This window comes from Ochotona princeps, chromosome 6 (genome assembly GCF_030435755.1).
Source record: "Ochotona princeps isolate mOchPri1 chromosome 6, mOchPri1.hap1, whole genome shotgun sequence".
Lineage (NCBI taxonomy): Eukaryota > Metazoa > Chordata > Mammalia > Lagomorpha > Ochotonidae > Ochotona > Ochotona princeps.
Window position 1 is genome coordinate 23,612,565 of NC_080837.1, and position 24,997 is coordinate 23,637,561.

Below are 24,997 nucleotides of genomic sequence, written 5' to 3' on the forward strand. Positions count from 1 at the left end.
GGCTGGCTTCTAATGGCCATGGCCTCCTGGCTGTGCTGGGGCAGACCCAATACAGAAACACAGCAATCTTTACTAATTAACATGGCCTCTGCCACAGCCGGCTTTGTTTCCTTTCTTTCTCCCTTTTTTTGCTGAATGAGTGAAAACGGCTGAAGCGTGGGGGCCATGAAATGGAACGCTGGTTTGTCAGGTCCATCTAGTTGGTCATCCCCACACTCCACTGTGTTGTGGCTGCAGAAGTAGTACCCAACGGGCCTCCCAACTCCACTCAGCTGTGAGCAGGACTTCTCAGCACAGCAGCTGTGGGCACCCACTTTTCCTTGCAGAGTGAGGGCCTGTATCCCAGAGGAGGAGTCCTTTTCCTCACTCTGAATGTGCAGGATACCAAGTAATGGCCCAACCAGTTGGCTCCTTGCCATTCATGTGGTGCCCGAGACTGAGTTTCTAGCTCCTGGCTCCAGCCTGACCTATCCCTCACTATTTAGGTCATTTGGGAAGTGAACAGCAGAGGGAAAAAAAATCCCCTTTTCTCTCCACCTTCAAACAAATATACAACAGATACAGAGGTGGCCGGTGAGTTCCCTCGCGAGCAGACGGTGTCAGAGGCAGGGGTCGAGCAGCAAAGTTCGTGGGGCTCACACAGGGGTCTCCCGCCTCACTGTGGCAATGACTTCCAAACTCCTGCGAGCAGTCATCCTCGGGCTGCCCAGCTCGGGCAAGGGCACCGTGTGCCAAGGGTCGCCCAGAACTTTGGCCTGCAGCACCTCTCCAGTGGCCACTTCTTGTGGGAGAACATCAAGGCCAGCATGGAAGTTGGTGATATGGCCAAGAAATACCTACAGAAAGGCCATTTGGTCACAGATCATGTCATCACACGCCTGATGCTCTTGGAACTGGAGAGCAGGAGTGGCCAGCACTGGCTTCCGAGGATAGTTTTCCTAGGACACTAGTACAGGCTGAAGCTCTAGACAAAATTTGTGACCTGGATCTAGTGATCACTTTGAACATTCCGTTTGAGACACTGAAAGATCGGCTCAGCCGTCGTTGGATTCACCCTCCCAGCGGAAGAGTGTATAACATGGACTTCAACCCGCCTCATGTGCATGGAATTGATGACATCACTGGTGAATCATTAGTCCAACAAGAGGATGATAAGCCTGAAGCAGTTGCTGCCCGGCTAAGACGGTATAAGGACGCTGCGAAGCCAGTCATTGAGCTGGGGGGCTCTCCACCAGTTTTGGGGGATGGAGACTAATAAAATCTGGCCTTATGTTTACATGCTTTTCTCAAACAAGATCACACCTGTTCAGCCCAGGCAGGCATATTGAACTTGCTCAGTGGAAGAACCAGGAAGACGTGGTCATTCATTCAACTGTGTGTGTAATACTGGTGCCATGTCCAACTTAGAAGCTACCTGTGATAGCTTGCAGCATCTTTTCTAGTTTACATGGTGAAGTGATAGGAAAACTGAGTAGAAAGAGCTCACAATGAGGCCCTCCTGCCTTTGAAATGTCTCCTTCCTTATGTGGCCAGCCCTTCCCAAGCAAGCAAGTATAGGCTGGAATTGAAGGGGTGTATAACCTGAGCTCCAGCTGACTTCTAATGGCCATCTTGCTGCCAAAGCAGCCTTCTTTTACCCACAATGGCAGTACTTCCTGGTCCCCATACCCCATGGCTGTTGAATCACATATGTGACACGTCCCAGGCTTTGTTTCAGGTACTAGTGCCATGTGTTGTCCTAGTGACAACAGAATTGAAGCTATTGCTCTCAGTAGGTGATTCTCTGTGTGTGTCCACAAGTTGTTTTCCCAAGTAAGAGTGATTCCTTCTCTGCATCCATGCTCCAAAGAATCTTTGTTTTTTGGAACTTTTGGGTTAAAACATTTTGCCTTCTACTTAGAAGACAGTTTTTATTTTAAAACTTGTATTTTCTCTCACCATGGCCAGTGAAGAATTGTGAGTATAGTGACTGCTCTTATTGCTTTCTAATTTCTGTGAAAATGAGCTGTGCAAAGGGTCTCCCTTAAACCGCTGCATGGCCTCATGAGCTCAGACTGCTCCTTTTACTATGAAAAAATTATGCACCTAAAATTCTTCTAGGAATCCTTAAAAAATGGGGGGAGGGAACATCCACCTTTGTAAGGTTGTAAAGATCTCAGTATAGAGATAATAAAACCATATGGAATTAACTGAACTAACGGCATAGGTAGACCTTCTATTTGTGAAACAAATTGTATTTTGAAAACGCTGCTAAATATTGATGCTGATGATGATTTTCTCCGTGAGTGACCGAGACACATGAATAGTTGGTGAAGGGAACTGAGCCTTTGGGGAAAACGTTGCATTAGCCATGCCTGGGCTGAGAGTGACAGATTTACAATTACAGAAAAGCAAGATCTTCAGGTCTTCTCGTCCCGTTCCCCATTCCAAAGATGCTTTGAATGGGGTGGCCATAAAGTCTAGAAATGTTGATACTAATATTCTGCCGTGTTTTATCATGTAATATGAATAAAGCAAGACTTGGCTGGTTTCTTAAAAAAATAAATAAAAGAGATACAGAAACTTTAAGTTGAAATCCTCACACTATCAGTTGCTTCCTCTGTTTTGACTCTGCCTAATTTACCTTTTTTTTGGGGGTGGGTCAAAATTAGGTTGAGCCATTGGAAAACATCTTTAAATATCATGCTTCAAGGATTTGCAAAATTTCTCCCATTATATTTTCTCAGGACCAACAGTATACTTTCTCTAAATGTTTGCAGTTAAGAATTCAGGTGGTTAAAAGAGGGTGCTTGAAGAAATTCATAGAAATGCAGATGTTAAAAGATAAGGCTTTGAAAACATACCAAGATTTTTCATAATACACATTTGCCACAGACTGTTCAAGCCATTTCCTATAGTAGTGAGCTCCTTTTGCTTTTGGCAAGGAGGCAGCACAAAGGAAATGCAGGAATAAACGTGAAAAGGAGGTAGAAGATGCTCTTTGCTAAAGCTCCACAGATTTTCAAAATCCCAAAGCCAAGAACGTAGAAATCAATCTTAAATTTCCTTTTGTGACAAGATATGGATTATAAGTAGATTCTGTGATTTACTGTACACTGCCTTAAGTTTCCCCCTTCGCAACATGAAAGCCTTAGCCTAACCACCCCCACCAACTTCTACCTCTGCCAGCTCTAATCCTCTGGCATTCTAGAATGACCCTATAGAAAATGGGCAGTCACGTAACATACTGAAGCATCCAGAGGTTTCCTTCTTGCCACAGCAGGATGAGATTTCATTTTCAAGTGTCATTGCCTAAGCCAGATTGTTAACATCACTGTTCTTACTTCAGCATCTAGAGCCCAACGACCACACCTAAAGACAAGCAACTTCCTACTACTAAGGCAGAGCAACATGTTCCTCCTAGCTCCTCCTCCAGCCCATGACTCTAGGAGTTCAAACACACAGCGCTTAATAAAGACTCCATTCGCATCTTGGTAATGCGCCTCCTTATGGAGCTACCTAAAAAAGGTTTTCATTAAATAAGATTCAATGACTCCTTTTTTTTTTTTTTTTTTGCTATATTAATTCAGAGATTGTGTAGGCTAAAAATATCTTTGGTTTTCTTCACAATGTTCATGTAAAATAAGTCAAAATGCTTCCTTTTAAATAATTAAGAAACAGCAAGATCTGCTACAGAGTGACCTCTAACTGAGCCATGGGTCCCAGACAAGAGTTAGGACAATAGTCTCACACTTGCTCACAGAATGCATTTGACATGGCTTCTCATTTAAATCACAAAAATAAAGTACTAAAGACAGTGATAAAATACCTATGATAAAAAATATGCTGCATCTAAGGAACTGGTTCTCCCCAAAAGACAACATGCTCAATAATTTCCAGTGGCATATAATTCTGTTTGCATGAAGTGTGTGAAAGATGGAGATCATTAAAGAGAAAATAGATTAGGAAGCAACAGAGCCCAAGGCAAGTGGGGGAGACGGAGGGGAAATGCAGATGGAAGGGGCTTCATGTGGGGTGATGGACAATGAGACAGGGTGCTGGCTGCTCAAACTGTGAGCAAATCTTAAAGAAACCACTGTATCGCATCCTTAAAAGGGTTAAGGTAGTCAATTCTCTATTCTGAAAATACAGTTCAGGCCTTAGAGTCAATAGACCTTAATTGGCCCTGCCCCTTCTTCCTGAAGTCTTGGTTATTCCAGTGCTGTAAAAATGAATAGACACATTATACTGCCTGCCTCTTAGCAATGATTCAGGCCCAGAATTCAGCTGGCAGCAGCCACAGATCAAGCGCAAAGGAAGCCTGAAAGTGCACAACCAGGACTTGAACCTTGCTCGGACTCTGATCTCAGCAAGATGCTACTAGGTTCTTCCAAAAGGGACAGCAGCAAGGAAAGGGATGTGGATCCCAGCCTGCCAGCACGAGCTTTAGCTACAGGTGCACACTCGGCAGAGGATTCTTAAAACACAGCCACGGGTTACTCATGTGCAATGACGCTTTTGCTTTTTCAACACTACCTATAAAAACGTTACCAAGTGTTCCCCAGTTTCCCAAGATAAAAAATATCACATCCTACTTATAAAGTATTATCCAGGCCCCTGTCTGAATGCACGTCAGACCCAGCATGTAGCAGCTCTGTTGCTGGAACTCGGTGCACACCACCCAGGGCAGAGCTGACTGTGAGGAGGGACTGCTCCCATGTAGTGCCACATTCCAGGACTGCACACAGCCAGGGGGACACTGAGGGAGGGAACAGAAGACAGGCACGATGAGATAGCAGTTAGAGTCCCTTCTCAAAGACACACCACACACTCAGCCTCACAAATGGTTACATGTCAGTGCGCTGTCAGTACACACACGTCCAACAGGTTGAACAGGATTTTTGAAGAAGATAAACAAGCTGTCCAGAATGCTGCCACCTGGGGCAGTGTGGGGACTTCCCCTGACAAGATAAGCCAAAGGCCCCATTTGGAAAGTCACAGGTCCTCACAGAGGTCCCTACTCTACTCCTCTTTCTAGAAATCTTGCTATTTGGCAAATCTCCTTTTCCTACTGGCTGCTCTCATCTGTCCATGTGTGTGGAGGATTAGCCCTTCCTTTTAGAAATTGTGCCATTTTAAACCTTCAGTAAAAATTCTTTCATTGGGTCCGATGCAATGGCCTAGCGGCTAAAGTCCTCACCTTGAACGTGCTGGGATCCCATATGGGCACCAATTCTAATCCCGGCAGCTCCACTTCCCATCCAGCTCCCTGCTTGTGGCCTGGGAAAGCAGTCGAGGACGGCCCAAAGCCTTGGGACCCTGCACCCACGTGGGAGACCTGGAGGAAGTTCCTGGCTCCTGGCTTCAGATCAGCAACATCCACTTTTCTTTTGTCCACAATTTTCCATGGCTGTAAGAACTCTAGACAGAAATCTCCATGGCTGTAAGAGAAGAGCCTTGCCATTGCCTAGGGAGGCAAAGGACTGGGCCAAGACCTTCACAAGTTTTAAGCTGATTCCTGCGACCCCCCAGAGTTAAGACACACAATGAGAGGGGCCTTTATTTAGTTCCTCCTTCAAAGTGGCTGGTGGTTCCCCAGCAGCGCAGGCTCCCACAAGGCCCACAGGCCAGCCTGCAGAGACTGGCAACCACTCTAACTGATCAGCAAAGGGAGCCAGGACTGAAAACAGAAATGTCCCAACCTGGGCAGGGTCTCCTGCTCACTCTGAGATGTTTTTCAGGGAGTAGTGTGTGTGACTCACAGGTTGGCTTCCTCAAAGACAGAGATGCTGTCAGGGGTCTGTGTCCTGCCCGGACTAAGGGTCAGCAGCAGTGTTCCGGACAGGAATGACCACGTGCCTTCCAGGATGTGACTATAAGTCACTGACTTCCTTCTAGTCAGAAACATTCAAGGTGGCATGATGACTTTCCAGCCTCCAGCCCCTTAGACCAATCATTGCCAGGATAGATGGGATCTGGTTGTTGGTTCAATTCTCACCCAATCTCTCCTTTTTCTGTTGGAGGACACACAGAAGTGGCCCTAACTATAAGTCAGTGAGGCTCAGAAGAGTCCCAGACTTGCCATGTAGAAAAACCTGCTATTTGCCTCAGAATTCTCAGCAAAACACTAGAAGCATCTCTAACAATGTGTCCTCAGGCTCTACATTAACCAACTGTTCCTACTGGTACCGAAACACTCTGATGGCTCTCTAGGCACTGAAAGTAGCTGACAGGGACAGAACATTGGAAGTGAAGTGCGAGCAGGGGTCTTATTCCCGTGGTGGCTGCTCTTATTCCCGTGGTGGCTGCTAGGATCACATTGGACCTGAGGTACATCGCAATGTATCTACGGCTCATTTTTGCAGCCATAAAGGTCAGAGAACGGATTCCAGTTAAGGAGGCCAGTGCCCATCATGGACTGCCTACACTCGAGGAATATACAAGATGGTTAAGGTGCAGTATTATTCTTAAAGAGTTTGCAGAATCGCAAGAGTGTTCATTGGGTTCACCAAGGAGATATGAACAACCTCTGAACAAAGAGAAACTCCCAAGCACAAAGGTCAAATGGTCTACCAGGCTGTGGCTATCTGATGGTGTCTATGTAGCCAATATGATTAACTTCCTCTCTGCCCCACCACAGCTTCCATTTCTCAAGATAAAATAGGACTGCATAGTCACTCAATCCTCCGTATCCAGAATCCCACATTCAAACCCTAATCTGAATGTCCAATATTCCCTCCCACCTTACCCTATGTCTCTGCCAGGGACACAGCCATCCGGGGACTACAAACACATCGCCTCTGAACTAGCCTGTGCAGGCTTTCATTGCTCTTGGTTGTGGACACTTCATGCTAAGTTGAGGCTTGCAAGCCTTCAGTGTCACTGGGCCCCGCTCAGGAGGGTGCACACTTCTTCCAGACCACAGCCTTTCAAACATGACCTCCCTCAGACCAGCCAGTCTTCACTTTGCATTGCATGTTCCAAGGGGCTTGAGTACCCATGACTGCCTCAGTATGACAGCCATGGCCAAAAGGAGCCAGCCTGTCCCCATCCTGACTACCAATGATCCCTTAATTCTGAGACAAAACCTCCCAGCGAATAAAACCATCAAATCCTGCACAGGTGCATGGAAGCCAAAAAGAAAACATGGGGTTTCAACTAAGGCCCAGGAACCAGAAAAGGCTTTGGCCATTTCGAGATCCAAAGATGTCCATGGGACATATCCCAGAATTCCCCCTTTGTAAGCAACAGTGCAAGAGCCACAGGGAATTGCTACTGGGGTCCTGCTCCTCATCCCATCCCCTTTCTGGCCCAGCCCCTTCCCCCTTCCCTCCCATCTAACCACCACCAATATCCTTAAGTCTCCATGCATTTCTCAGACAGCTCCTTGAGATCATATCTACAAAGAGCTTCAGAAACCCAGGAATAGTTAAAAAAAAAAAAAAAACCCTGTGAAGAAATGGGCAAAGACAGTCTGTATCACACATGGCTGAGTAGGTGTACCATAGTTTCTTTCACCACTCATTTGTGGATGGGCATCTGGGTTGTTTCCATGTCTTTGCTATTGTAAATGGTGCTGCTGTAAACACAGGATTACAGATCCCTTCTCACATACAGTTTTCATTTCCTTTGGATATATTCCTAGGAGCGTATCTCCATTGACACATTGGTTATTCAGTAGCATGTTACTTACCTCCATGGTGCTACAAATCTTTCATTTTATTTTTATTCCTGTTGTTTTTGTTTCATGGCTTCTCATTTAAGGGAACGTATAGTAACCATGTGATAGAGACTATCATATCTAGATGTGAAGATACGATGCAGTATGCATCTCTACTTCCAAATCACAGATGGAATGCCAATGAAACTGCTGGATATATCTTGACAATGGGATGCTGGACTGTCTGCCATTGTCTGTACCAGCAATGTCAGGACACAAATAACAGAATGATGGACTTATGATTGCTTATGAAATACTATACTATTATAATAGCATGGGGAAAATAAGTTGGGGAGAGAGAATATGGGGAAGGGTTAGGGGAAATACGAGAGCCTATGGAATTGTACCATAAAATTAAAAGTAGAAGGAAAAATTATTCACCAAAAACACAAACTCTGCTCTACCACATATTTTTATCACTTTTTAGCAATGTGCAAACTGAGGTCAGCACCCTGGCATAGCAAGCTAATCCTCTGCCTGCAGTGCTAGCATCCCACTTGGGCAGTTTCAGGTTCAAGCTGCTCTACTTCAGTTCCAGCTCCCTATTTGTGGCTTGAGAGAGTAACAAAGGATGACTCAGATCCTTGGGCTCTTGCACCTGCGAGGGAGACCCAGAAGCAGCTCCCGACTTCAGATCTGCCCGGCTCTGGCTATTATTGCTATTTGGGGACTGAATCAATGCGTGAAAGACCTCTCTGTTTCTCCTCCTCTTTGTAAATATGTCTTTCCAATAAAAAAATAAATAAATCTTAAAAACAATACAAACTATTTTCATTATGTCATGAACTAAATCCACTTTTGCTAGCTGGCCTAAGGAGCTAGCCCTGTTTCATGGCAATGTTTCTGAGACAATGTTTTCAGCTTCCAAACACCCCACATAAAAATAAATGTTTAGCACCTTCTGTCCCTAAATAGAGTACCCAATTAGCAGATTTCCTCATTAGGGTGCTGTTTAGCTTGCATCGTTGGAAGGTCTGGTCCATCTGAACTCTGCCTCACTTGGCTATATCTTTTCGCCTTAGAAAAGATGCCTGAAGTTCAGAAGACTGTGAATTGGACATGGTGCAGTTTTTTTTTTTAAGGCTCTATTCTCAATCTAAATTTTTCACAAATTCTGCTAAGCGTGATAAATGGCTGCCCTAATTAATGAGCATTGTTCCCTCAGATGACCAGAATTTTCAACCTAAATCAGGGCCTGGCATTTACTATGGCCCTTTATTTTCCAAATGGGCACAAGGGGGATCTGGCAAAGGGAAGTGGCTTTTTCTAAGTCACCCAGTGAAATCTCAGCCAGGCCAGGAACTTGCCAGCCTGACCGCCATCCCAGCACCCTCATCAGGTGTTCTCTGGGAGCCCAAGCTGCGGCCTTGCTGCTCCGCGGAGAGCGCTGTACAGCTCAGACCTGCACCTTCTGTTCCCCTGCACCGCACGCAGGGCTCCCGGAGAACCCTGGCACTTCCGTGGCCTCTGAAAAGCACAGAAGGGTTGCACTTTGCTTTCTGTCGCCAACAGTGGCTGCCCACCAAGAAGCCAGGCTGTGAAGAAAAACAGCTTCCACCTCCTCCTCGGCCTCCTGAACTCCTCATTCCGCTCCTCTAAGCCCAGACTCCTGCGTGCTCAGCCCCAGGACACCTCATCACCTAGCCAATTACTAGACACCTTCCAGAAAAGACCTTGCCAAGAGGACGCTTGTCCACTTGCCGAGCCCAGAAGGACTCCCATCATAGCACACAGCAATGGAAACAATGCGTAGGCTGGCCTGTAAGACCTTCCCAGCTGGCGTCAGGGGCTGGCTCCAGCTTCTCTTCCACTCGAACCCTGGGGCACATTCCTTTCTGCCTGGTGGATCCACATATTCTCAACCACAGACCTAAGCACAGCACCAGACCCCTCTTTGGAAAGGATCCCCCAAACAAGGCACTAGGTCATACTGCGTTTCCCCCACCGAAGAAAAGTCATGGGGAAGACTCTTTGGGGAATTTATGGTCCATTTTTACCATTCTGAAAATTTCTTATGGTTGACACTTCTCTGGGAAAATCAGAACCCATATCTGGCTTACATATTAAAGGCTCTGATAAGTCCCATAATAAGAAAAACCATTTCACATTATCCAGAAGTTCCCAAATGCGTTTCCAAGTATCCTCCACAGAACCCAATCAGCCCAGGTTGCCAATTTTTCTCTGAGGACAGTAAACAGGTCCTTAAGCCATCCTTCCCCATCGCTCTCTTCTGATTACAATATTCTATGATTTCCCCCACCTTTCAAATAAGAGTAAACCTTCAAATTACTTCATGTCTCCCTGTGCCCTTAAGGCAGCAACCCACACAGCCTGCATGGCCTACTCACCCTTCCAGCTGAATCTCCCACCACATTCTTCCTCCTCACTCGTCCCATCCTTCCACTGCCCTGTATTTTTTATGATTTTTTTAAAGATATACTTTTTTTTTTTTTTTTTTGGAAAGGCAGATATACACAGAGGAGAGACAGAGAGGAAGATCTTCCATCCAATGGTTCACTCCCCAAGCGGCTGCACTGGTTGGAGCTGAGCCAATCCGAAGTCAGGAGCCAGGAGCTTCTTCTGGGTCTCCCACTTGGGTACACGGTCCCAAGGTCTTGGGCCATCCTCGACTGCTTTCCCAGGCCACAAGCAGGGAGCTGGATGGGAAGCAGGGCTGCCAGGATTAGAACCGGCGCCCATATGGGATCCCTGCGTCTTCAAGGTGAGGACTTCAGCCACTACGCTACTGGCACCAGGCCCCACTGCCCTGTTTTTAAAGCTCCCTCCTACACCATGCTGCTTCTTCCCACCACAGGGCTTTTGCACACCGACCTGGAAGCCTCTACCCTTGTTAGCTTGTACCCAACCTGACAGTCACCTCTTCACATAAAGGGTGACTATCCTCCAGGCTGGGTCAGATCTTAGCCCATTCATCCAGGAACTTTGTCACAGATGCCATTTTTAACTATAATTTTTTTAAGATACATTTATTTTTATTGGAAAGTCAGATAAACAAAGAGGAGGAGAGACAAAGAGGAACATCTTCCATCTGATGATTCACTCTCCAAGTGGCCGCAATTAGCCAGAACTGCGCCGAACTGAAGCCAGGAGCCTGGAGCCTCTTCCGGGTCTCCCATGGGGTACAGAATCCCAAGGCCTTGGCCCATGCTTGACTGCTTTCCCAGAACACAAGCAGGGAGCTGGATGGGAAGTGGGGCTACCAGGAAACGAACTGGCACCCATATGGGATCCCAGAGCGTGCAAGGCAAAGACTAGTCACTAGGCTACTGTGCCAGGCCCTACAATTTTTTTTAATCTTCTCATTAGACTGAACTTTTTGAAGACAGAAAATGCATGTCTATTTTTGCTCAAGAACTTTAATGCAGTTTCTGGCCCCACAGAAACACTTAAGGGAAAATAATTTCTTTCTTCCTTCCTTCCTTCCTTCTTTCCTTCCTTCCTTCCTTCCTTTTTCCATTTTATATATACTGCACCCATCAACTAAAATAGGAACACTCAGCGTGAACAAAGTGTTAATAATACAATGTAGTCCACAATAAGATTAAAATCAAAGGAGGAGCCTTAAATCTACCTGGGAGAGATTAGTTGAGCTGCTTAGTGCTGGGCACCAAGCAGGGAAGGAAGAGAAATGCATCCTAGACAGCAGGAAACAATGCACGTCAAGCATGGATGCTTCAAGGCATCTGGTTGCTTTTGTCTGACACCCAGGCCTTTCCCGTCTTCAATCCCCAAGGGCAGGGAAGACATCTTGAACACTACTAAAGAGGAGGGCCCTGGAGCCAAGGTGCCAGCTGATGTCAGCCCTAAGACCTCCCTCTGCATGCCATGCTGCACCCCAGCAGGCGGTCACAGAAGCCACTGCCACCATGTGTGGCACCTCTCAGCTGCACAGGTGCTTGGCTCAGCCCAGCCTTGAGGTTAAACACCACCACCCCAACCCTGCCCCTCTGCAGGGCCCACCCAAGGCTGTGCTCACCCCTCTCCACTCCCACAGATCTGCCCCTTTCTGTAGACCTCCTTGAATCCCTCTCCGTGGCCAGCAGCTGTCCCCAACAAGATGGTCAAGACACCTTCAACCTTTTCTTCTGGGACTTCACTTCACCGGATCAAAGGTGAAGCCTGTGAATGTCATTCTTTTTGCCCTTGGGAAACAGGGAGACCCAGGCCAGATGCTTCTCCCAGACTGTCCTTTAACCAAGAGGAACACTGCTGGGAGCCAGCGTCCCTCCCCTGCCTCCCTATTGCCCCTGCTCCAATCTAACCAGGCCTGTTCTTTGTTCTGCAAAGCAAACATCTAGTTCCGCCCGCCAAGGCAGACAAGGTGCACACACACAGTGGAACAAACAAAGAGGCCTTCTTGGCGAGGGCTTTCTTTCCTGTTGAACCACTGCTGTCACAGTGCCCTTTATTTGAAGTCAGCAGATGCACCAGGAACCCCTCGGAGACCTGCCAGAAGATGCCTGGCTCCACACCAGCTGGGACTATCATTTCTTGGCCTTCTATCTCCAGGGCCATCCCTGTCGCAGCAAGCACAGCAAACATGGGGCCTTCTATTCCTAGATACAGCTGCTCTCATTGCTCACATGCAACTTCCACAAGGAGCACAGCCCTCAGAGCTGCCAGGCCAAAGGCCAAGAGCAGTTGCACAGCCTGTACCCCTCTCTCTTCTCACTCCTGCAATGCCAAATGCCTGTTGGAAGCCAGAGTGCTCTGAACCTCACTACTGGCAACCTGGAATATACCATCTTCTTTTCTTCCTCCCTGAAGCTCTGTGGGGTGCCCTCTGCTACTATCCAGATGTCACCAATGAGGAGACTGGGGCTCGCAATTAAGTGACATGCTCCACATCATACAACCACGATTCAACTTGAGTCTGATTCTAAAGCACATGTTACTGAGAGACATGGTAATAGACAAAAAACAGTTTCCATTTGCTGGGTCAGTTCTGAAATGCATATGGCCAGGGCTAAAACCGGAAGCTGGGGACTCAATTCAGGTCTGGGATGACAGAAACCAAATAATTGGGCCATCATGGCTACCTCTCAGAGTCTGCACCAGTAGGGGCTGGAGGCTGGATCCCAAGCTGGGCATGGAAACCAGGCCATCTGATGCAGGTATGCCTCACAGTACATGCTTTTAGTCTCCAGAATAGCCTGCATAACCTGTCAAAAATTAGCAAAAATCACACTGGGGGGGGGGAGGGAGGCTTGATAATTTTTCTTAAAAGAACAAAATAAAACAAAACCAAAAAACCAGACTTGGAATGCCATAAATTGGTCTTGACTCAAATTATAGGGTCAAATTATCAGTAGATAATTTTCCTGATAATTATAATGGTTTTCTTAGAAACAGTCACATTTTGATTTCAAGATCCCACAAAGTAAAAAACAAGGTTATTTGGGCTTTGTATTTATTTAACGTATCTGTTGCCTCTGTGAGCCCATCCAACTGTGTTAAAACACAATCCTTTGGACATTTTCCCTGAAAACACACACTTCCCTCCTCTTTCACTCCTTTATCTTATCTCTACTCCCCAGAGTTCAGGAGGCTCCACTGCAGAGTCACTCCTGGTTATCAGTTTTGCTTTTACAAGCAACATTTATCTGCATTGCTAAGACATTCTTGGCCTTTTGGAAACAGGTTTTCATTTTTTCTTGTCAATTAGATGCCATATGTGGTTCCAAAGTTATGCTTTCCCAGGAAAATAGATGCCTTCACACTTCCCTCACCTTCCACATGGCACGAACTAAAGCCACAATGGAATGGAGATACTAGAACTTCATTACAGCCAGTGGATGTCAGGATAAATAGTGCTGATCATAAGCCAAACTGTTATACAAGACAGTGTGGGTTACAGTAATGCTCTCTTTTCTGGTGTTTGCCAGCACACCCTAAAACTGTCCCTCAATGCTTTAAAACATAGATGCTGGAAAGCGCATAGTGGCAAAACCTTTGTATTTTCCCAGACTGAGAATCCTTGGGGCTGATATTTGCCATCTTTGCTCTCTCCTGGGTAGTGTTTCTAGGTCGAAAGGGCAAATTCAGGCTGTTTTTGAGAAGTCATCACAGAAAAACCAGAAATTCACGTTTCGCGTGAAGACTGATTTTAGATGAACAAACAGGTGCTAAACGCCAAGAGTTCTTGATGTGCAAGCCAAACCTTCCCACGGGATGAAGCAAAGCTTCCTTGCTGTGTGCAAACCAGCTGGGGGTCCAGAAATCCCTCCCCCTTCGCAATCCAGGAGAAAGTGCCACTGTGGGAACACAGCTTGTCCTCCTCCCTGCCCCCAGACTCATGCTAGAGCTTAATGCCCCAAAGTTATAGATTCACAAGGTAGAAACTTAATCCAATTATGGTGCTTTGATTTAGTACAGTCATCAAGATGGGACTTGATTCAGTGAGCGAATCTTGGTGGCTTTATGAGAGAGAAGAGACAGACACAGGTGCTCCTGTCTAGCCATGTGATACAGCGGACTGATAGTAGGCTCCCAGCAGAGGCTGATCCAACGAGTCACTATCTAGAACTTTCAATCTCCCAAAGCGTAAGCTATAGAAATCCCTGCTCTTCAGAGAGTAACCTGTTTAGACACTTCATTACAGGAACAAACAGGCAACCAACAGAGACGGTTGGCCATGAGATCCAAACACACTGTGAGAGCTGGTGGAACAAACAAAGAGACCAGTGACATCAGGCCAACGGGCTGCTGACAGCTGGTTTCTGGGTCACACATGCAAGTGATTTCCATGACTTCACAGGAAAAACTTCCTGTAGAATCTACAGGAAACTCCCCCAGTTTGAGGACCCACAGGACAGGGCCAAGCTACACAAACTAATCAGCTACTCTATGAAGGCTCTAGATGAATGTACAAATAAAGCAGGTCAGCCTTTCCAGCCATTTGTAGTCGAAGTGATGACAGTCATCTCCATAGCTCCTGTCACACAAGGAATGGCTAAGTCTCCACAAAGGAGCAAAGGAAAAGTGAGTGCGTGCTGAGAAAAGCAGCTAGCCGCCTTCCAGCTCCCCAGTCCGTGTTACACACAAAGCACATGGAGCTATTTAGAAGACTGGCCATCATGCCAATGTCTGAGGTCATGCCGAGAAACTTGAATTTCCAGAAACACCCTTGGCCAACGTCTGCTGGAGGGGATGCCAGCTAAACACTACGCTCCATCCAACGTGGCTGGAGTTCAGGAACGAACAGAAATTCAGAGTCCAGTTGTTCTAAGACAGAAAATGACATGTACACCAGTTTATGAATAGCTTAAAATGGAGGCTCAGGACCAGTTACCCCGAACAGAAAGAATGGGAAGTTCATGGGATGAGGTCTTTTTCCAAAATAAAATCCATCCTTCTTTATGCTTTCACATTTTCTACGTATAACAGCCTCCTTGTATATGAATGGCTTATTTAGGAGCTGCGCTCACATGGGGAGTGTTACATGCTGGCTCTGGAGCAAGGGTGGGAAACAAAGACCAAGGAGAAGTACAGTGGCAGAAATGGATGCTTTCACACGCAGGGATTTAACAAAGACAGCACAACCCTGGAGATGCACAGAAAGAAGAGACCTCCACCTTACATTTCTATCATAAATAGAGCATTTTGGTCCCTCAAGTTGGGATTGCAGAACCTTCCAAGCCCCTCCTTCTCACCCAAACACTATCCAGTTAACAAAGAGTCATTCAATGGCTATGCCTTGAAAGCACAAAGTTGTTAGGTTAACCTATAAATGTGTAATTTTTAAGTAGCAACAAGCATTTAAAAAAAAAAAAGTTCAGGCACGGAGCTGTAGCCTAGCGGCTAAAGTCCTTGCCTTGAGCATACCGGGATCCCATTTGGGCACTGGCTGCCCCACTTCCCATCCAGCTCCCTGCTTGTGGCCTGAGAAAGCAATCAAGGACAACTCAAAGCCTTGGGACTCTGCACCCATATGGGAGATCCAGAACAGACTCCGTGTTCCTGGCTTTGAATTGGCTCAGTTCCAGCCGTTGCTACCACTTGGGGAGTGAATCATTGGACAGAAGATCTTCCTTTCTGTCTCTCCTCCTCTTTGTATATCTGCCTTTCCAATAAAAATAAACCTTTAAAAATAAATTTATAAAATTTTTTAAAGTTCTTGGAAGCCCATATTTTTCCTGATAAAATTTTATTTATATTTAGGCTTTACTTTTTTAAGTGACTTTTTATATTCCTATGCAATAGTGGCATAGGTTTTCATCCTAACCACACCTGTATTTAGGAAGAGAGCATGGAGCTCTTGAGGGTCTGCAATTTTTTTTTTAAAGATTTTATTATTATTGGAAAGCCGGATATACAGAGAGGAGGAGAGACAGAGAGGAAGATCTTCCATCCGATGTTTCACTCCCAAGTGAGCCGCAACGGGCCGGTGCGCGCCAATCCGATGCTGGGAACCAGGAACCTCTTCTGGGTCTCCCACGCGGGTGCAGAGTCCCAAAGCTCTGGGCCGTCCTCGACTGCTTTCCCAGGCCACAAGCAGAGAGCTGGATGGGAAGTGGAGCTGCCGGGATTAGAATCAGCACCCATATGGGATCCCGGGGCTTTCAAGGTGAGGACTTCAGCCGCTAGGCCACACCGCCGGGCCCGAGGGTCTGCAATTTGCCTTCTTTATTTCCTTAGCTAGAGTATGCAAACCAATGTTCATGGTATCTCCCCTGCCAGGTAAGTATATGCAAACCAATGTTACAGATGCAACTGAAGCTCAAAACACATGCTATTTGATTAATACCCTTCAGTGCGAGAAGTTACCAAGTATCTATTACAAACTCTGACGGAACAGTACAGAATTTAGGAACATATCTCACTGAATTCACTACATGGGACCTCAGAGGTTTCTAAAATATGATGGTAGGTGCAGCTTAGTTAGGAGCATCTATGCTCCTGTCAAAATTCATGGTCATTCAAAAGTCTATTAACCTATGGTTCCTTCATAATATACTTAATCTCTACAAAATGAAAGAAATGGAAGCAGGAAATAAGTGTGAGGTTCATGGCACACATGGAAACAAGTTCATAAAACAAGACCAATCATCTCGTGATTCATCACTAGGAAATGCCGCCCAAATCTGTCTGTGACCCAATGTCCTTTCCCAGACACCCTGTGGAAAAGAAGACAGTACAAGTAGACTGATTCCGAATGTTTCTGATTTTGAGGAAACATCTCTTTTCAGCTCTTACTTGAATTATTAACACTTTCACAAGAGAATCCACAAGGCTGAGCTTTATCACCATTTACTTCACTGCAAATCTGAAATCATGAACTATCAACAGCATTAGTTCTGGTCTAACCTATTTACTTTCCTTGCCTTGTACAACTCTGATATCAAACCAGATCACAGAATCCTAATTCCTCTTATATTCACATATGGTGGATTCACTTATCCAATGCACCGAAGGACAGGAGTGATATCACACTTCTCAAAAATGGAAGTAAAAGTTGAGACTAGAAAAACCACATCCAGTGGGATTGTTCCCAACCTTTGAACAATGATCATTTTTTTCTCCCTCCTGATATGTAAACCTGGGACATGTACAGCTGACTGTGGGAACCTGGAGGGATAGTGGAAACATCAGCCTCCTCCCCCTCACTGCCCATAGAGTCCTCGTGCCCACAGGCTAAGAAATACATTGAAGTTTGACTTCCAAAAGTGCCTGTCCACATAAACTTTATTTGCCTTGAGGAAAAGCCTTTTTCTAATGAACAAAAATCATGACACAGATCATATTGCATTTTTCATTTTGACCACATCTCACTTCACCATCAGGATCTCCTTGGGCTGTACAGCTGGGCTCTATTTTGTCTCTAAGAAATACTCTTTAAATTCATAAATAAATCTATGATCTTTTATAATAGATACATACTTGTTTTATCACATGTGGTTTTGTGAGTAGCCTTGGGTTTAATCTAGGAAAAAATATCAGGATTTAAAGTTGTCAGCCTAGTTCCCTGAGTTTTGCCAGTAAAGACTCGGCATCCCTTAATCTTCGCACCATACATCAGGATTGGAGTGTAATGCTGAAATTTGTGATGGCTCCAAGGAAGTAGATCAAGGTAGGCCCTCCTCATCTTCTAAACCTCAACTTTTGGGTAGTGGAACTCACCTCTAACCTCCTGTATTAAGAGGTTCCTGCCTCACTGCCAAGGTTATTTTAAGTTGGCTTCATCAATCTGAGAATCCTAAGGTGTTAGTTAGCTGGTGAATCAGTGCACTTTCCCAAAACGATCATAACTGAGAATTTGAGTAAAAGTTTCACTGAATAAATAAAATCTCACTAGAAATACTTGAGAGCAAAGTTGGCAGGGAGAAGGAACATAGAGAGTTAGCCCACCAGTACCATCTGAAGTCTACTTGTGATGAATACATCTTTAGCACCCTTACTGAAACAATCTCACAATGACCTTCAGGATGCCCTAGGGAAGACAAAAATGGTACTTATTGCCTTCTGGGGTCATCATCCCATTAGTAGGTTGCCTATAAGCTACACAATGAGCATCTCTGAGTACAGGGACCACTACCACAACAAGTGTTGCATACAGTAAAATCAATAAACCATTTGATCTTGTGCTCATTCCTTCATTGTGTTATTAACCAAATGTGTGAGTACTTCTGGTATGTCAATGGCTGTACATAAAAAAAGTGGATGAGTCTTTCAGGGTAGACATAGTAAAACAGTGGGTTAAGCCATTACTTGCAACACCAGTATCCTGTGTAGGAGCACAGATTCAAGTCCCAGCTGTTTTGCCTGCTAAAGCACCTGCAAAAGCAGCAGATGGTGGCCTAAGTGCCTTTGCCACCCACGCAGAGTTCTGGGTTCCTGGCTTTGGTTTGGCCCAGCCACAGCCATTGTGGCCATTTGAGACATGAACCAGAGGAACTCACAATCTGGGAAAGACTTCTTTCTCAAAGGAGCCCTTTTGTATCACAGTAAATGTGAAGTTTCACCTACTCACTACAACTCACCCTACCACAAACGCTTACACACACCAGAGGATCTTATCTTAGTCTTTCTACTTGCTATGCATGTAGAGTTTGTGTAATTATGCTGGTAGCAAGACATTCTAGATCTGTGTGCTAAAACCCTTTTCTCTACTGAAAGCCTGGTTTGCATCACGGAACAGTTGAACAGGGTTAGGAGAACTAGCTCCAAAGAAATGGATTATCTCCACAGTGACTTAAGCATAGCTGGGAGAGCCAGACCTACAATTACTGATATCTGTGTGATGTTCTGGAATACTCCTCCCAATGGGAACATACTATTAGGACAGAATTCAAGTAACCTCTTCTCTTCCCTTGGATCATTCCACATTGCAAAAGCCCATTGGTACTACTCAACTCTAGCCTAGCCTCTTATATGCCAGTCATTCATTCCTAGATGTTCCATGACTTCTCAAACTCAACTCAGACTCAAAAGAAAAGAACACAGAGAAAATGTCAGTCCATTCAGCACTCCTAGATTTGACACCCTTCTGCATTTCTCAATGCATCCAATATTGAGTCAATTACTTAGTGTAAAAGTTGTCAAGGTCACCCTTCACAACACACTCTCATTTCCTCCAAACCATGACCATAAGCAGAACTCCAGGAATGAGATAGAGGAAGAAGAAACAGATACACTAGACAGAATCAGCCAGAATTGGTGATAAAAACAGTCTATGGTTCTTATATAAGAGTCTAAGATCTGTATTGCTTTCCAATCCTGTTCATCTCTCTCTGTTATTTATTCACCGCCCTCTACTGCTTTTGTTCTACAGTTGCATCATTCCCATTTCTTCACAGAGAGGAACAAAGTTATGGAATTAGTTTGGTTTACCTTTTCCTGACCAACTACTACAAGAGAGGCTGGGAAGCTTGACTGGGGTCAAATTCCTAGTCCATGTCAATGAACCAAGCCCTGGGAGAGTCGTCATTTCAGGCTTCAGCACAGTTGATCCTACACCTGCCCCGGAGCACAAGCAAGGCAGCTGATTCAACAAGGTCATCACCTCGGCCTGTCTGAGTCAGCCAGGGCCCTGGGTCTGACTCATCTTCATTTATTCATGAATTTCTGAATTCCTCTCCCCTGGATGGCTTCCTTGCCTTGGCAGACCCTTTAGTTTCTCCAAGAGGGACACGTTGGAATTCAGCAGAGCTCAGGGAGACTGGGACAGCAGAAGAGATGGCAGGTGGCTCACCTGCTCCGAGATCATCAACCAATGAACTACATCACTGCTATTAAAAGGGTGTGGGGACACCACACGTGTCTTTGCCTAAAAGCATTTTCAAAGTGTAGTGTGAGGCAGGAAAAGTGCAGTTGTCAAAATATTAGGCAGGAAGTTGGAAATCAGCCTGCATGTGTGAGAGAAGACTCAGGAAGCAAGGCATCGGTCCCAGCTGAAAAGCAGCCCAGGATTTTACACCACAAACTCCTGCTTAGATCCCATAACTTCACAGAAGGGCTAGCCTCTTGCTCCCCATCCCAAAGCAAGGTGTCCCAGGAGAATCCTCTCTACTCAGCTCCAAATGGATTATCCGTCCTGATAACATTGGGCAACACCACCTGCCCCTCAAGGAAGGCACCAAAGTGAAAGCTCCTCAGTTCACCCTAGCCCCCTAACTACACAGTCTGATAGCACTGAGTACTGACACTTTGCAGGCCTAATTCACACTCAGCTAATCCTCTGTGCTGAGGAGAGGGAGGAGGGGAAGAACGGAACCCTCCTCTTAGAAGTCCCTGTTTGAGTCCAGACTGGGTGCTCAGCTCTCAGCTCTTTCCTAGCCACCCACCTGACCTGCCATGTGTGGTGTCTCCATTAAACCAGGGAATCTTGCTTTCCCCGGCCTCAGTGGCTGAGTGTTCCCTCTCAGGGTAGTCTGGAGATGCTGCTCTGCTCTAATGGATCCCCCACCTACTAAACCTTGCCACCTTGCTTACCAATGCGCTCTGTCTTATATCTGAATTTTCTTATGTGAAGACAAAATTTATTCCACCAATCTCCGCTAATAAAAAGCAACATCCAAAACACGCATTTTTCTTACACTCTGGTATGTTTTTCCAATATAATTTCAAACATTCCCATGAAAGCAGCTCAAAAGAAAAATTACTGTGTGAATAGCAAAAAAACTCAGTCAGACAATGTGATAATCCAAATATACACAACCACCTACTTTTAACATCCAAACATGATTGGGTCTGTAAACCATCAGAAAGGAAACGTTCCCATTTTCTGTCTGATAAAAGACTAGGAATGGTTAAGGATGCCTTTTCCAACTGCTAACTATTTCTTCTGTCAAAGAAAAATCGTTGAACTCCCTGAGACTGTTCTGTATTTACCATTTTAAAATTCCTTTCTAGTAAAATATGCAATTTTGAGGTGGAAAAAAAAGAAATTTATACTGAGATAAAACATATCCTGAGTCATAAAAGAAATCCCACTAAATGTAAAACAAGTCCAGAAGACTGCATTCTCTGAAAAAATGCAACTGAACTGAAAGTCAGCAAAGATAACAGGAAAACATCCACTTAGAAATTATAGGACATACTTACAAATCATCAAGAGCTCAAAAGCAAACTTCAAAAAATGTTTATGAATACATTGACTTGAATGAAACTACAAATAAAACTTATAGCACAGTTTGTATCAAACAAATGTAAATTCAATAGTCTTCGCTTCCATCTCCAAAGTATTACAAAGGGGGGAACAATATAAAACCAAAGCAAGCACTTGGGAGGAGATAATAAAGATGAAATAGAAACTAATAGTGACAACATAAAGAGGGCCTGGCGTGGTAGCCTAGTGCCTAAAGTTCAAGGTTAAAGTGGCTTTGAATATGCCAGGATCCCATATGGGCGCCGGTTCTAATCCTGGCAGCCCCACTTCCCATTCAGCTCCCTGCTTGTGGCCTGAGAAAGCAGTCGAGGATGGCCCAAGACCTTGGAAACGTGTACCCAAGTGGGAGACCCAGAAGAAGCTCCTGGCTCCTGGCTTCGGATTGGCTCAGCTCCAACCATTGAACAACTCCACCAAGCAAAAAAACAAAAAGACAACAGAAAACACACCAGTGTTTTTCTACCAGAAAATACAGAGAATAGAAGAGGCAAAAACTTCAATTTATTTAATAATGCCCATAAACCCTAATGTAAAAACCAAACAGATGATACTCCCAAATCCATAACCCTCAACAAAGACATTCAATCTTTAACAAATTACCAGCAGCAAATACAATTATACATTATGATCAAGTGAATTTTATTCTTAGATGCCATAATCATAAATAAATGCAGAGAAACTTCACCATTCATTGATAATTTTAAACAAACTAACACCCAGAAAAGTATTTGTAGAAGAGAACTCAATAACAACCTACCTAAGAGCTATAACTGATGTTATGCCTGCCTGCAAGAACCTAAACACTTTATTCTTAAGAGTAAATGGTCTCGGGCCCGGCGGCATGGCCTAGCGGCTAAAGTCCTCGCCTTCAACACGCCCCGGGATCCCATATGGGCGCCGGTTCTAATCCCGGCAGCTCCACTTCCCATCCAGCTCCCTACTTGTGGCCAGGGAAAGCAGCTGAGGATGGCACAAAGCCTTGGGACCCTGCACCCGCGTGGGAGACCTGGAAGAGGTTCCAGGTTCCTGGCTTCGGATCGGCGCGCACCGGGCCATTGCGGCTCATTTGGGGAGTGAATCATCGGACGGAAGATCTTCCTCTCTGTCTCTCCTCTCTGTGTATCTGACTTTGTAATAAAAATAAATCTTAAAAAAAAAAAAAAAAAAAAAGAGTAAATGGTCTTTGCCACCATCTGGGGCCAGAATCAGTACCAGGAGCAGCCTCCAGTTTTCTCTGTCTCTATCAAGTAACTTGAAATGAAACTTCAAAGGAGAAAAATATTAGGAGCAGCTGGAACACTAACTACAGCCCATCCCAACAAGATGACATTGTCATATGTATCACTTTCTACCTGCTTTGCCACAATGCCAGCCCCAGAAAAATGTTTATTAAATGAATACTGGGCCAGCCATGTCATGGAAAACAACCTAAATAAGAAAAAAAAAAACTTCATACTTGCAACAGCTTAAGTTAATCCCCCAGAAAATTATGCTTAATGAAAAAAATTAAGCATAAAAATGTAATGTATGATTGTGTCCATATCTGACACCCTGAAATGATAAAATTCAAAAGCCAGAGAACAAACTAGCATTTGTGCTAAACTGAATAAAGAAGCAACAGGTAGAGACGGAGTGTGGATATTAAAGGACAGCAGCAGGGCTGGTGTTGTGGCATGGTGGGTGAAGTCATAGACTGCAACGCTGGCATTCCATATGGGCACCAGTGGAGTTCCAGCCACTCTACTCCAACTCAACTCCATGATAATGGGCCTGAGAGAGCAGCAGATGGTCCAGGTACTTGGGTTCTGCAGCCACATAGGACATGTGGATCAAGTACCTAGCTTTGGGCTGGCCCAGCCCTTGCTGTTGTGATCATTGGGGGAACAGAACCAGTGGGTGGAAGCATATTGTCTGTGACTCTGCTTTTGAAGCTAGAGGGATTTTTGAGGTGATGCAAATGTCCTGTATGATTATATCTATACTAACATATTGATTGTGCCACCACATTACATTTGGCATTACGTTATATTGGGTGAAATTGGGGCTGGCATCAAGCATAACAGGCAAAGCCACTGCTGGGGTGCCAGCATCCCCTCTGGACACCAGTTCAAGTTCCAGCTGCTATACTTCCAATCCAGCTCCCTGTTTATGGTCTGGGAAAGCAGAAGATAGCTCCAAGCCCCAGCAGCCAGGTGGGAGACCCAAGGGAACCTTCTGGCTTCAAACCGGCACACCTCAAGGCCTTTGTAGCCATCACAACTGAATGTGAGATAATAATTACCTTACTGTTACAAAAACAAAATTTTTTTTAATTCTTCCATAAAATATCAATTCCTTTTTCCTTTGAACCCAAGTCTTCCCCAAAGACTGACTCAAATACACTATTGTTTGAGCAGATACCGTCTGAATACAAAGGAAGGTTTTTGAAGTTTAATGTCCACCCAGAGATGATTTGAAGAGAATAACAGAAACTCCATGATGGCAGAAACAAAGTTGATTTCAAGAAGTAGGCCCCAAGCCAGTAGGTAGAATACAGGAAGGTTCTGGATCACCAAGTCATGCCACAAGTTCACAGGCTAATAGCTGGAAACCATCCTCTCCAAAGCTATACAGATTCTCCACTCGAAACACAATTTTTCAAAAGAATATTAGTTTCATCATCAAGGATAGAATGTAGATCATTTAAGTTCTTCTTTTGATGGCTTACCAAAGGTCTCTCCACACCTCTACAGCCTGTATACTGGACTACACTCTTGTTCCACAAACAATGGCATTTGTAACTCTTCCAAACATTATATTCCATGTGTATTTCCTAATCTATGCATAATGCCATGGACAGAGACCCTAAAAATACGAGGCAACAAAATCACCTATCCGGGGCAAAAAAAAAAAAAAAAAAGAAAAAGAAAAAAGAAAAGGATAGGACAGCCTCTTCTAATTTCTCACTGTTTCATACTCTACTGTCAAAAGCCATTTCTTTAGTAACCATATCTTTCTAATCTTGCAATAAAAGACAAGACCAGCTGCCACAGCGTTGGAAGGCAACTGTGAAGTCAGCATTCCCAAAGCAGAAGTCCCACCTGGCGCAGCAGGCTCCTCACAGCTCTTCCTCAGTCCTTGGCTGTTCTCATCTCAAAATTTTCAGATGAATTTTTCTGCTAGATCTTTGGCTCAAACTCCTGATTCCTCTGTCAGCTCTTTGTGCTTGGTACCAGCTTCCCTTCCTGGTATCTCACCATGCTTCCTGCCAACTTACTCTTCCCTTGCATGGCTGTACCCCCTCATACCTCCATGGCCCCTCTTAGTTCCCGTCACACTTCAAATTGTGACTGCCCCTTGCTCCTAATGCTGATGGCTTTCACAGCCAGGCACTGGTCAGTCCCCAGGCTTCTCCTGGCTTCTCTGCACCTCCCCACCCCCATTTCTGGCTTGCTCTGTGTTTCCCTCCCACCTCTGCAAACTCTCTTCCTGAGCCAGCTGCCTTCTCCAGTAGTACAGGTGTGTTTATAGAGCGTGCCAGCCAGCGAACTGGAAACAGCAACAGAGCAGGAACCCAAAAGTGGATGTGAGAACCACTTGTGACCAAGTCCTTGTGCCTTTTTGAAGGACAGGGTGAAGGTCAGGGCGGCCAACTCTCTACAGTGCTTGGTAGCTGTGGACAGGGAATGAAC

The 24,997-nt window shown here is 45.1% G+C and overlaps 1 protein-coding gene and 1 pseudogene across 1 annotated transcript in view; one reads left to right on the top strand and one right to left on the bottom strand.

The window, feature by feature from the left end:
• CGNL1 (cingulin like 1) overlaps positions 1 to 24,997 on the bottom strand; it is a 155,764-nt gene that overhangs the window by 31,882 nt on the left and 98,885 nt on the right. The window lies entirely within an intron of this gene.
• LOC101532984 (adenylate kinase 4, mitochondrial-like) lies at positions 667 to 1,328 on the top strand (annotated as a pseudogene).